Here is a 13393-nt window from a genome sequence, read left to right on the forward strand (position 1 = left end):
TAGCTGACGTTACTCGGCTAAGGTATACCTGACTTCCAAATTCGTCACCACACTATTTGGCATCGCTTTTCTATTTCAAGCCCTGGTGATTTGATTTTCCTCTTTGCCAACAAGAATGTTGACAATACAGAATTTCTTTAGAGAGAGAGACATGATGGCATTCCAGAATGTTCTTCTAAGCCTCAGGGTTGGAAGTGCGTTCCCAGACAATGGTAATTTTAATCACAAGTTCTGTCTGTCCAATAGGGATAGGAAAATGCCTACCAATAGCTCAGATTTCTTTTCTAAAATTTTGATTATTTTAACTGGATATTTGTCTCATAGGCAATGGGACTGAATTAATACCCTAAGTCGAAGCTCTGCTTTCCTCATAGTATTGAGCTCTGGAAATTTCCTGCACTAATGTTACAGGACTCAAATTGATACTTAAAAAAATAATATTTCTATGAGGTTAAGTCTTTTATTATTTTCCCCTGCCTGATGATGGATGAAAAGCTAAATGCATGAGGGTGGGTATATTGTGTACACGTATGAAATTGCGAAAGAAAGAACGAATAAACCAAAAAAGAGAAGCTAAATGCAATCACAGAAGTACATCTATGTAGCTATCTTTACATACCATGGGACTCTATCTCTGTGAAATCTGAAACATTTTGAGAATGTTCTTTAATTTTGGCACTTAAAGATCGTCAGATTGTCACTCTGAAGAGCATATTGCTATGTTCTTGAAAAGATCAACCTTAAGTCAGGACTTTCCAATTATGCTAAGATTCACTTTATAGTTAGAGCTATATAATAATAATTGAGAAACGTTAGGGAAAGTTCATCTGCCCAAAATACTTACCCTCCATTCTTTGCCTCAAGTTCCGAAACTTCATCATTACATTCTGTAGACTGAAACATTATCTCTCTGTATATTTCATTAGAATGCTCTGTTATCAGATTTTTATGCCAAGAAATAAATTCTCTGGGCTTTCTAGATCTCATAATATGGATTATAGTCAAATTTTTAAAATAGATTTTTAAATTTAAATTCATTTTGTTAAATTCATGTTCTGAGTATATTTTAAAGTGAAGGAAAAGTTAAATGCTCCGAAACTGACAGAGGAAAGTATCACCCAGAAATAACATTATTAGATTATTTTCCTAACCTTACATAGACTGTTGCATATATCACATAAAAATTCCTAATCCTATGCATTCAATCAAGAGTAAATGGAGATACGAGACCCAGCTTCAATATTACTCTAACACTGAGGCTAGGTAAGGCTGAACTGGCTGACTGGGCATCCCCAAATCTGAAAGGATGGGGGCGGTCAGGGAGGGGATTGATAACTGAACAACCCCAGCATGGCTCCAGACAGCATCCCTAGTCATCTTGGAACCTGACTGATATCTTCCATTGAGATCCAGTACCCTGAGAGCTCTATCAAGGACTCAGGGAAAAAGAAAATGAATGGAGTTCATGTGCAGAGAATTCTTTTCACCTACTGGCCAAGTTACTGTCAACACCATGGAGTTTGCTGTTGTGAGGCTGTCCCATGTTCCTCCCGTGGGTCTGGATGAAGCAATGGCACTGGAGGGATGAGGAGAGAAAGGATGGAGAGAAGGGAACATGGTAGGTTCTGTAGTCTGTTATTGGAATGGCTTGAGAATTCATATAAGAAATTTCCTTAAGTATTCTAATAATATGTAGAAGTCCTTTATAGGAAGGCAAGTAAGAAGTGGAGTTGGTCACATGTAGCTAACTAATAGAACTTGTGTGACCTCATTAAAAAAGGGAAGGATTTTTGGAAATAAGGTCTAATTCACATGAACTCATGGTCTACCTTGTAGGGTTGTCTGTCCACCCATCATCTATTGAGAACTCCAGAAAATTATTCTAGCGATTAAGAACACACACACACACACACACACCACACACACACACACACACACACACACACGCTCTCCCCACACACACACACACACACACACATACACAGGTGGAGAGAGAGAGACACCACACACACACACACACACACACACACACACACACACACCACATACACGGGGGGAGAGAGAGAGAGGCACCACACACACACACACACACACACACACACACACATACACACGGGCACACACAGACACACATACAGTTTTCATGTTGAGAATTGTTACAAGTAAGTTTCTACTGGATCATCTTAGCTGGTAAAGGTAGAACATTGATATCTCTTTTCTTTGGAGAGTTGTGGAGTCACCATTACTTTGGGAAGACTAACACCCAACTGTGTCTCCCTCAGTAGAAAACCCAGGAGCTGTGTGTAGGATTCAGCCCCATTCCTACAGTGGTGACTAGCTTGAAAACAAAGCCTTCATTGACTGTCTTGTTTTTACCGTTTCTCTATTTCTAACCACTTGCCCTTAAATCTCTATCTTGGAGACTGCTTCTAGAGAACCAAACTAAGACATGTAGTCCAGGTAAGGGATTTAGTGTATGGCTAACTCTAAAATCATAAAACGGAACAACCAAATTATTTCTATTGAGTAACATCTTACTTTTCCTGTTTCATCTTAAAAGTTTCTTAGTGTTAAATATCACGAAGCAACTTTCTTTCTTTTAAACTATTTATATGTCTTTCCACACTCTTAATTTCATAGTTTATACGAAAAGATTATCTGAGAGCAAATGATCCTAAATATGAAAGACTGCAGTTTTTGTAACATAAGTTTTTCCCCATGGATCTCTTGATATTTTGGTGAATAGTGAATGAACTCCATCCTATTTATATTTCTGTATAAATTTAGCTGTTTACAGGATGTTTGCCTGATTAATGAACAGAAAAGGATGAATAATAGAAATATATCAAGTTCATATGATAATGACCCCAAAGTATACTTGTGTTATGACACAAATAATAAAGGTCAGGCTGTTCTAGGAATTCAAAATTCATCTTAGAGAACATTTAATCTCTCATGAGATGTGAACTTCAAACATCAATGGCCTTAAGTTTTTGTTTTGATGAACAGCTTTGATATAAATTATTATAAAATTCATATGAATGAATCTGTTTCTTTGTCATTGACCAGTGTTTTTCCAGATGAAGACCCATTTATGTTTCCTGCCTGAAGGAAACACAAAAGATTAAGCATCATGCACACACAGCTGTGTATGTAGATGTCATTCAACAAACTGATGAAGATTATGAATTCTGGATACAGGCAGCATGTGACCAAACTGCGATTCTATAACAAACTAAACATTTAATCTTGATCACTTTGCTCCATGTCTACACTAAACCTCATTTCCTGTATCCTTAACATGAGATGAAAATTGTGCCTGTCTCCTGAGGTTGTTATTGAGGTCAAACTCAAAGAAATATGTAAAGACCTTGGTACTGCGTGTGGCACGTACATAGTAGGCACTCAAGTCATGTTAGCTGTTGCTGTTGTATTGAAAGTGTTTCATTTGATTGTTTATTTTTTCCCCCATTTGAAATGGAGAAAACTGATGCCGTGAAATGGTAAGAAATGTAATTTTGTACATGTGAAATAAGATTGTACACTGCATCAATATCTGTCTCAAATTTAATTCCCTGTATTTTTTGTGAGAATGTTGATTCAGGAACTACACCACTGCTTCCTCACAGGAGCATTTATTTCATGCTGGAGCCACATTTAAAACCAAGATCTTCCATTTGGTGGCTCCTATGGTACATTTTCTAATACTGCAGTGTTGTGTGTAGCTATTATTAGTTTTGCCTAGTATCTCACAAGAATTTACTAATGGTCTCTCAATATACATTTATTTTCTGCTGAAATATCTTACCTATTCCATGACTGCTTTCTCCTTAAAGAATTGATATGAACTATTTGATCTTTTTCCTTCTTATTGTCTCCCTCCCTCCCTCCGTCCCTCCGTCCCTCCCTCTGTCCCTCCCTCCATCCCTCCCTCTGTCCCTCCCTCTGTCCCTCCGTCCCTCCCTTCGTCCCTCCCTCCGTCCCTCCATCCCTCCCTCTGTCCCTTCCTCTGTCCCTCCCTCCCTCTGTCCCTCCCCTGTCCCTCTGTCCCTCTGTCCCTCCCTCTGTCCCTCCCTCCGTCCCTCCCTCCTTCCATCCCTCCATCCCTCCCTCCATCCCTCCATCTCTCCCTCCCTCCATCCCTCCCTCCGTCCCTCCGTCCCTCCCTCCGTCCCTCCCTCTGTCCCTCTGTCCCTCCCTCCGTCCCTCCCTTTCTCTCTTTCTTCCCCACTTTCTTTCCTTCACATTTTCCATGATTTATATTAGAAGAGACAAGAGACTTTGGAGAAACATAATTATAAGAAGTGCATTGGGAAAACATATTCAATGTCTTTCATGGGTGAAGGAAACTGTGCTATTTTAGGAGTCCTCAGCTAACTGGAGGTCATTTGGTGAGGGGCATCCAAGACTCTCAAAGTTACAGACTATTAAATTGAAGAGAATAATGAAACAAAAAATTTCATCCCTTCCATTGAGGAAGGGGAATCTAATTGCAAAAAGTTATTTAAAGATAGATACAGTATCTTCTTTACTGTATCCTGCACAGACATATCAGAGATGAATTATAGGCTGGGAACTGATTTGGTTTTGAAAGAAAGACAAATTTAAAAAAAGGAATGAACTTCTTACAGAGTATCTACCTGATAAACCTGGGTTTAAAAAAATGAACTTTTCATAGAAATTGAACCTATTAGGCTTAGGCGTTTAAAACAGCAGGGTGTACTGATCTGAAAAGTAGGCTTTTGAAAGAGCCTCAGAGATAATTGTCAGCTACTATGTGGAAAAGGGTCACAGTTATGAAAAAGGGTTGGTGTCCTTTCTGACAAAGAAAAAATGTTGAGTGTATATATATATTTCACACAATTTAATTTTACAATTAATAAGAATTTAACAGAAATCCTTTATAATATATTATTTCTATTAATTCTTAGAGAATTTCCTACATGAATACAATGTATTTTGGACATCTTCACCCCCTCCACTACTTCCTCTACCTCCTTCTGAATCCACCTCCGACCCTAACTTGTATTCTCTCTCTTAAAAAAAAAAAAACCACAATGTTTTTAAAAGTTACCCACTGTGGCCAATTTGTGATGCCTATATTCACATGAGTATGGGGCCACCCACAGGAGCATGGTCAACTTATATTTAACGGAGAAAAAAAGATTAGTATTGAATATTGTTGTACCAATTTCTAAAAGTTACAGGAATAGTATAGCAAATGGTATATCAGCCGTCACTTGCAAAGACATTGGCAATTAAAAATAAAAATCATAACCCTGGTATTAATGAATAATTCCAAAGTTAAGTAGTTATTTATCATTCACAAATGGGTATCACAGACAAGGGTAAATAGAAAATATACTTTGCCTCAACTTCCCTATAGCATTTAGGGCCCATTCACATTCACCAACTGGGAGAGACTGTGCTCTAGTCTGATTCCTGTAACTGTGATAAAAACACTCTGACCAAAAGCAACTTGGGGAGGAAAGGGTTTATTTAGCTTACACTTCCAGGTCACAACATGTTATTGAGGGAAGTCAAGGAAGGAATTCAAACAGGAACATGAAGCAGAATTCAAGGAGGAACGTGGTTTCCTGGCTTACTCTCTGACTTGCTCATTGACTTGCTCTTAGACTCTCATGCTCAGCTAGATTTCTTATATAGCCCAGGCCTACCCGCCTAGGGCTGGTGCCACCCACAGTGGGCTGGGTCTTCCCACATCAATCAGGGCAGGGGTCACAGACGTGCCCACAGACCAACATGATCTAGGAAGTTCCTCAGTTGAGGTTCCTTCTTCCCAAGTGACTTTAGGCTGGCCGAGTTGATGGCTGAAGCTACCTAGGACAGAGTGATGGCATTCCTGAGGGCAGTATGCTGCTGATTTTCAGGACTCAGGGTTACTTGTCCATATGTAATCGTTTAAAATCTATTCATTGAAATATAAACTCCTAAAGTTCAATTAAACCATACCAGTTCAATCAGCATCTCAGGGAATGGTTGCCCTGGTGATTCTGGTGAGAGTTGCAAGCTGCCCCTTAGGGTGTTCAGAATAACTCTTTGCTCGTGGTCCCAAATGTTTCAGCCTTTCTAATATGTGTTATGGCATCCCTGTGCCTAGGAGATCACTCATCTCCTTCAGGGGTGTCCCTGTAGCTGGTAGCAACAGTTATACTTTCTGAAGTGTATCTGCCAGGTAGAGTGCCAAATGCCTTTATGCAAATCAGTTCATAATCCCCACAGAAATCTTGTTACATGGAGTTGCAAGACCATTCTCAATGATTATACTGAGGTTCAGAGTGGTTAACTACATTGTTCCAGGCCACACAGATGGCAGGTGACAGAGTTGGACTCTAAAGTTAGGGCTTAAAAAAAATCCATTATTACTGTGAGCTATCTCAGTGGCCCTAAAGTTAGGGATTATTAGAAAAATTATTACTGTTATTAAAGAGTGTATGGGGGTGGGCATGTATGTCATGGGGCATGTGTGGAGGTCAGGGGGCAACTTTGTGGAGCCAGTTCTTTTCCCTTTGACATATGTTGTGAGACCAAACTAAGGCCACCAGGTTTGTACAGAAACACTTTGTTTGCTGAGCCATCTCACTGGTCCTAAAACCAGAGCTTTTAACCACTGTGTCAACTACAATATGGACTCACTGTGTTGCTTAGTGATTTACAAATTCTTTGGCTTTACCTGCTAATGTGGAGTCAGGGTGTGAAGCTTCGCAGCCCCATTTAGAATATTTGGCAAGTTCATAGCCGCCAGTAAGGGCAACAGCTCCCTTTCCTCTTGCTTAGCTTTCATGGTAGCACATTCTGTCCTTTGTGTGTTGTATCTTCTTTAAAATTGAATGGTCTAGAGTTAACCCCATCTGTACTATATAGGGTAGCAGGCTTTAGTCTGACTCCCATTGTTGTTCCTGTCTTGGTTTAATTTTAGCTAAGTGAAAACTAGCTTGATTATGGTAAAGGCAGCTAGGGGTGGGTGAGGCATAACTCAACTTATTTTTTTCTGTTGTCTTTGTCATTGTGACCACAGCCACAGGGGATAATAGCATAAGAAGACAGGGATACTGGTAACACACAGGCTTGGCTTTGAATCTGGGCTCTACCCCTTATAGAAGTGCTCTTTACTCTCAATAGACCCGGTTCTTTGTTTATAAAATGGTATGTACTAATGACACCTACATCAGAGGGCTGTAGAGATAAGATAATCTAAGTAAATGCCACAGGGCACAATAATTATAAGTTCTAGTCACTAATGCAAGCCAACTACCAGCTTATTTTATAAACTCCCATTCTAAGCGAACTTCTGGTCAAAGGTCAGCCACAGGCTATTAACCACTACCACTAGGAAAGCACTGTTTCATGTTTAGTACATTGTGCAGGTAAGGCACATAGTAAGTGGTTGGGAAAACTTGGTTGTATGGTTTATGGTTAAGACCGGAGATAAGAGGTTACACAGAACATACCCCTGCTTCATTGCCTTTTACTTATAAGCTAATGCCATGTAAATGATAGAGGTGGGTTTCCGTGGGAAGCTCCAGAGAGGCAGGCAGGGCCCTGCTTGGTTCCATTTGGTGGTGATGGACAGTAGAAGACATCTGTTCACTGACTAGCTTTGTAGGAAATTAGCTCGATAAGTTGACAAACTCAGTGTGAGTTAAGGATAAGTTTAGTAGGGACAGGAAAGATTGAAAATGAGATTTGAACATTGTACTCTTAGGGTCTCAGCACTGTCCTAGAAATTAATGGATTTGGGGCACATTGCTGAGGGTTTTAGTAGCTAGGGAACCAGGCAACAAGCACATAAAATGTGACGCTGGATGTCTGTGCTGCAGAGGAATATTGGGAGGAATATTGTATAGCATTACTAATTGGTGTCAGAAATGAGCTTTGGAGCTATGGATGAGTGCTGAACTGATGTCAATTATTTGTTAGGAATAACTTGATTCACATGCACCAACTCCCAACTTTTAGTGTAAGGTGAATCTGATGCTCTCACGATGTCATTTTAGAAACTTTTTTTCCTCAATCAATCAAGTTAGGCTTTTTATGGAAATTGAAATTTTCTGTAATGTCTATAGTTTGAGACTTTGCCATTTTTTTGTGTGTCTTTTAGAGACAGGGTCTCCCTGTAGCCCCAGCTGTCCTGGAACTCACTATGTAGACCAGGCTGGCCTTGAACTCACAGGGGTCCGCCTGCTTCTGCCTCCCAAGTGCTGGGATTAAAGGCGTGTGCCATCGCATCTGGCCTAAGTTATTTAAGTGTGTGATGAAGGGACAAGAGTTGGTTTTGAAGCCTAGGAGCCTGAGCTTAGCTTCAGATTTCCAACCACTGCACCTTTGGCCTCCTGAAGCTTTGGCTTCTGCATCTGTGAAAGAAAAGGAAAGGTTCAAGGCACTTTGGTTTTAAAGTCCTTGAGCAAAGTTGGCTTGGTTTTTTTCTAGGCTTCTTTTTAACTTTGTCTTTGTGTGATATGTGTATACATGTGTGCATGCTCCTCTGTGTGTCCATGTGACTGTGTGCATGAATGTGTGCATTTGGAGGTCACAGGAAGATGTTGAGTATTTTCCTCAATCACACGCCACCTTGTACTTTTGTGTGTGAATGTGTATAGTATGGTATATGTATGTGTTCCTTAGGGTGTATGAGTGTATTTGTGTGTGTTCTAGTATGGGACACACATGTACTATAGCATGCATGTGGAGGTCAGAAGTCAGAGGACAACTTTGGGTGTTAATTCTCACCTTTCATTTTGTTCTGAGACAAGATCTCTCTAGTTAGTTGTTCACTGATGCATACACAGGCTAGTTGGCTCCATGATCTGACAATTCTCCTGTTTCTACCTTCCAACTCCCTGTAGGGATGCACAGGAGTTGCTGATGCATGCTCTATGGTGCCTCTTGGGATGCAGACTCAAGTTATCAGGCTTGTATGACAAGTGCTTCACTCCCTACCTCAGCTGTCTCCTCAGTCCCTCCCTCCACCTACCTTATTACAGGGTTGCTCACTGAACCTGGAGCTCACTGAAGCAGCAGGATGAGCTGGCCAGCAAGCTCCAAGGATCCTCTCGTCTCCACCTTGGATTATGGATGTGTGATGCTGCACCTGGATTTTTACATGGGTGCTCGAAATCCAAACTCAGGTCCTCATGCTTGTGTGGCAAGCACTGTACTAACTTAACTATCTCCCTAACCAACCTTTTAGGTTTCTGAAAGAGCAAATAACAGCACCAAGTTCTCAGAAATCTCATACCACACCATATAACTATTTCATATTCAATATATAAAGGTATTTATGAGCTTGTTAGCCCTGATAAATATCATCTCCTGAATTTCATTTTTCAAGCAATTCCAATATAATTTGTTTTTTGTTAATGGCATCTTATTATGATGTATCCTATACTATTAATAAAGAACAGCAACAGGGGCTGGAGAGATGGCTCAGTGGTTAAGAGCACTGACTGCTCTTGCAAAGGACCCGGGTTTGATTCCCAGCACCCACATGGTGGCTACGAACTGTCCTTAACTCCAGTTCCAGGGGAATCCAAAGCCTTCTTCTGACCTCCACGGCATTGCACGACACAGGTGCACTCACATGCAGGCAATACACTCATACACACAAAATAAAAATAAAATATTAAAAAAATGAAGAACAGCAACAAGCAAACGACATTTTTAATTCGCTGAGAGGATGTGGAAGGGAAAACAAGAGGCTAGAAGCTGTTGTGTACAGTGATTTGAAGACAAGTACCAGTCTGTGCTAGTTAACAAGTGACTCCTTCCAACCCAGGTGCCTCTGCTCTTTCGTGTGACACCTGATTCTGTTCATAACTTCCAGCATGTTTGAAGGAGGAAATTCTTGACAAACACCAGTACATTTCATGCAAGGCCGAGTAGAAAAGATGATGTGTTCTGTTCAATTGACTTTAGACCTACTCCTTCGGGGAAAATAAGCTACTGAAATTACAGGCTGGTAAATATTCTCCACTTATTTCCAAGACTGCAGTAAGTGGGTAGTTTTCACTTGGCTAATATGCCCCTTTGTATTGCCGTTTCAGTCAAGGTCGAGATCTACGAAAAAATGGTAGCATTTATTTCCTAAAACTTGTCATTAATGGGAAAACAGGCTGGATTTTAGTTATGCAAAATATAATCTTAAACTTCCCCTGAACATTATGAAGAAATGTGATAAGTCCTTAAATTCATTTAAAGCTTATTTCCTCCCACTTCTAAAACAGATTTGAAGTGGTTAAAATTCTGAGAAATTGGAGCTGCAGTTGAAATTCATCATTATTGGCCATGCTGAAGGTGATTTGGTTAGTGGAAGCTTAATGGGCTAAAGCTCGTTATTTGGTAAGGATTTATAAGTTCTTTTATTGCTTCTTTATTTTCACATGGTTTTCATCAGTATTGATGGCTCAGAAAACATGCAAGTACTTCTAAACCATCTACAATTTAGGGACAGCAGATTTCAAACATTAGCATTGAATTTGTGTATAATACAGTGTGTGTTGTGTGAATATGGTTGGGCTAGGTGCTCTTTCCTTTTGTTGCTATGATAAGATAGTCTGATCAAAAGCAACTTAGGGAAGGAAAGGGTTAATTCTGCTTCCAGATGGCAGTTTGTAAGATGAAGAAAGTACCAATAACCAGAACTTACAGAATGGACTTCAGAAAATTCAAAGATAACAGTGGAGAACTCCCTCAGTATCTCATTGCTAGCATTCTAAGTTGAAAATTTATTCAGAAGGCTGACCCTTGAATGATAGTTTTAGGGATACCTTAACTCATTTATTTCACTTACATTTTATTTTATATATTCATGAAATATAATGAACATGTATACACTTGCCTAGCAGATCATTTCTTTCTCAAAAACACATTAAATAATAAATTATGGTATCATATTTTAACCAAAAATATGGTACTCATATATTATTTCAATCTCTATAATTCAAATGGTTGGGGCTATAGCGATGGAAGGTTAGCCCTATAACCCCAGTGTGGCAACAACATTTAAGACAAAGTCAGGAACCCCTTTGCTATCCTTTCAGAATGCCTAGGACACTTTCGAAAGTCTCCTCTGTTTCAGGAGATGCTACTTAGATTATGGGAAAAAGTGAGAACGTGAACTATACAGATGTTTCCAATTTGGAGGCTGAGGCGGTTCATGTGTCTGCATCCTATCCTGATTCTTAAGGATCATGGGAATCTATTCTTTGCCCCCTCCATGCTGAATGTATACACAGCAGTAAATTTTTATAAATGTATTTTATACTACCTCCTGCTCTTTCCCCTGAAAGCTCCACATGATTTTTTGACTCCTCAGGGAATTTTGAGTAAAATGTTATAAAGCTTGGTCTTAGTTTTAAAGCTTGTACTAACGAAGGATGTGTCATGCTAAATGCTGATGTGATGGGCAGATAAAAATGTTTCATTTCTCCAGGGAATAAAGAGATCCTATAAGTGAAGAAAAGCCTGAGACAGGCTTCACGGAGCTTTAAGATGGAACAAATGATGCCTTGTTTGTAAACCTAAGACTTCAGTATTCACACTTCATGTGGATTTCAACAGATGCCAGGATATGTACTAAGATGATAGTAATGTCTGGTCTACCATGAAAATTTTAGTCAAAACTATTTCAGGGGCTGGAGAGATGAATCAATGGTCAAGAGCACTTGCTGTGCAGTCATGGAGACTAGAGTTCCCAACACCCATGTAACAAACTGAGTATGCAGCAAATGCCTGTAATGCTCTGAGGAATTCAATACCCTCTTTTGGCTTATGTGTGGACCCCCCCCACATACACACAGACACACATAAATAAATAAATAAATAAATATAATAAACCTTAAATATTTTTGGACGCTCTCCTCAGGAAATTCCAGTGACTCTGATATGAACACTCAAAATTTGCCCTGTTCTGAATTTTTTCTAGAACTTTTAATGCTAATTACTCTTGCATTTACTTCTCCTTCACCTTCTCTATTCACCAGTCAAGGATGTTCTTTTCCTCCTTGAGATAAGAGTTACGCAATTTGGGAGCCTTTTAGATAGACCCACTGAAGGGGTACTCCAGTTGCCTCACCCTGCATTCCTGTTCAGCATGGAACCAGAGTGGTCTGCATCCCAATTCCCTATCCACAAGTTGGGTAACCTCTTCAAAGGATGGTGTGATAAGAGTAGGAGGTAAGAATTGGCTAGGCAGTTAGGGTAAAAAGACCCCAAAGAAAAGTAGCGAGTTTCTTGGCTAAAACTCAAAATGTCCTTGGGCCTCTTAGCAACATACTATGTTCCAAAGACCAAAAATATCAAAAGTATTTGGGAGTTCTTATCTAATTCCTAAAAGATTTTAGGGTTACCTCTTCAGAGGAGGGAATGTTAGAGTAGCAAAAATAACCCATTTAAAAAGGAAGGAAGGAAGGAAGGAAGGAAGGAAGGAAGGAAGGAAGGAAAGGAAAGAGTATGTGAAGTTGTCAGAAAAAAGTGATGGGGCAATATGGGAGGAGTTGGAAGGGAGGGAGAGGGCATGGATTTGATCAAAACACCTTATATGTATGTATGAAATTCTCAATAATTTTTCTTTAAAGTTAAAAATATTTTCAAATTCTCTTATAACCAACACTATCATATTCAAACAGCCTATCTTAACACCAATATCAAATCTATTTTTTCCAGGAGTACTCTGCATGTTGTAATTTTTTGGATGATGAGATAAATGGATGATCCCTGACAACTATTACAATGTGATTTGGCTTCTTATCAGGGCAATCTGTTGCAATTGTATTAAACTGGACCTCATCTTCAGGGGAAAGGGCTCTAAAATACATACGAGACAACAGGGGCTAGAGAGAGACATGGGTCTGCGGGAAAGTGTGGGTAGCACAGTTCCACAATAATAAAATAACCCCAGGAAGATGAAACTTCCTTTTCTGTGCACACATTCACTCAAATGTTCAAGCGTCTACGATATGCCAGGTACACTCCCAAATGGTGGTGTTTAGCAGTGAACAAAATAAAATACTTTCTCACGGAACCTATACTCTGTCACAGGAAAAGTTAAACAACTATAACTAATTTTATATAAATTAAATAGTGTATCAGAAGGAGGTTATATTAGTTACTTTTCTGTTGCTGTGGTAAAACTCTGTAGCTAAGGCAAGTTAGAGAAAGAAGGGTTTATTTGGTATAGAGTTGAGAGGGATTAGAGTCCATGATGGTACATGGCAGCTAGGGGGCCAGAGCAGAAAGTCACATCCTCAAGCAGGCACAGGAAGCAGAGAGACTGGAAATCTGGAAAGGCTCAAGAACTCTCAAAGCTTACCCCCAGCGATAGGCTTCCTCCAGCATAGCCACACCTCCTATAATGTAGTTCTAAACAGGGCAG

Source organism: Nannospalax galili, unplaced genomic scaffold (genome assembly GCF_000622305.1).
Source record: "Nannospalax galili isolate Female #2095 unplaced genomic scaffold, S.galili_v1.0 scaffold127, whole genome shotgun sequence".
Classification (NCBI taxonomy): Eukaryota; Metazoa; Chordata; class Mammalia; order Rodentia; family Spalacidae; genus Nannospalax; species Nannospalax galili.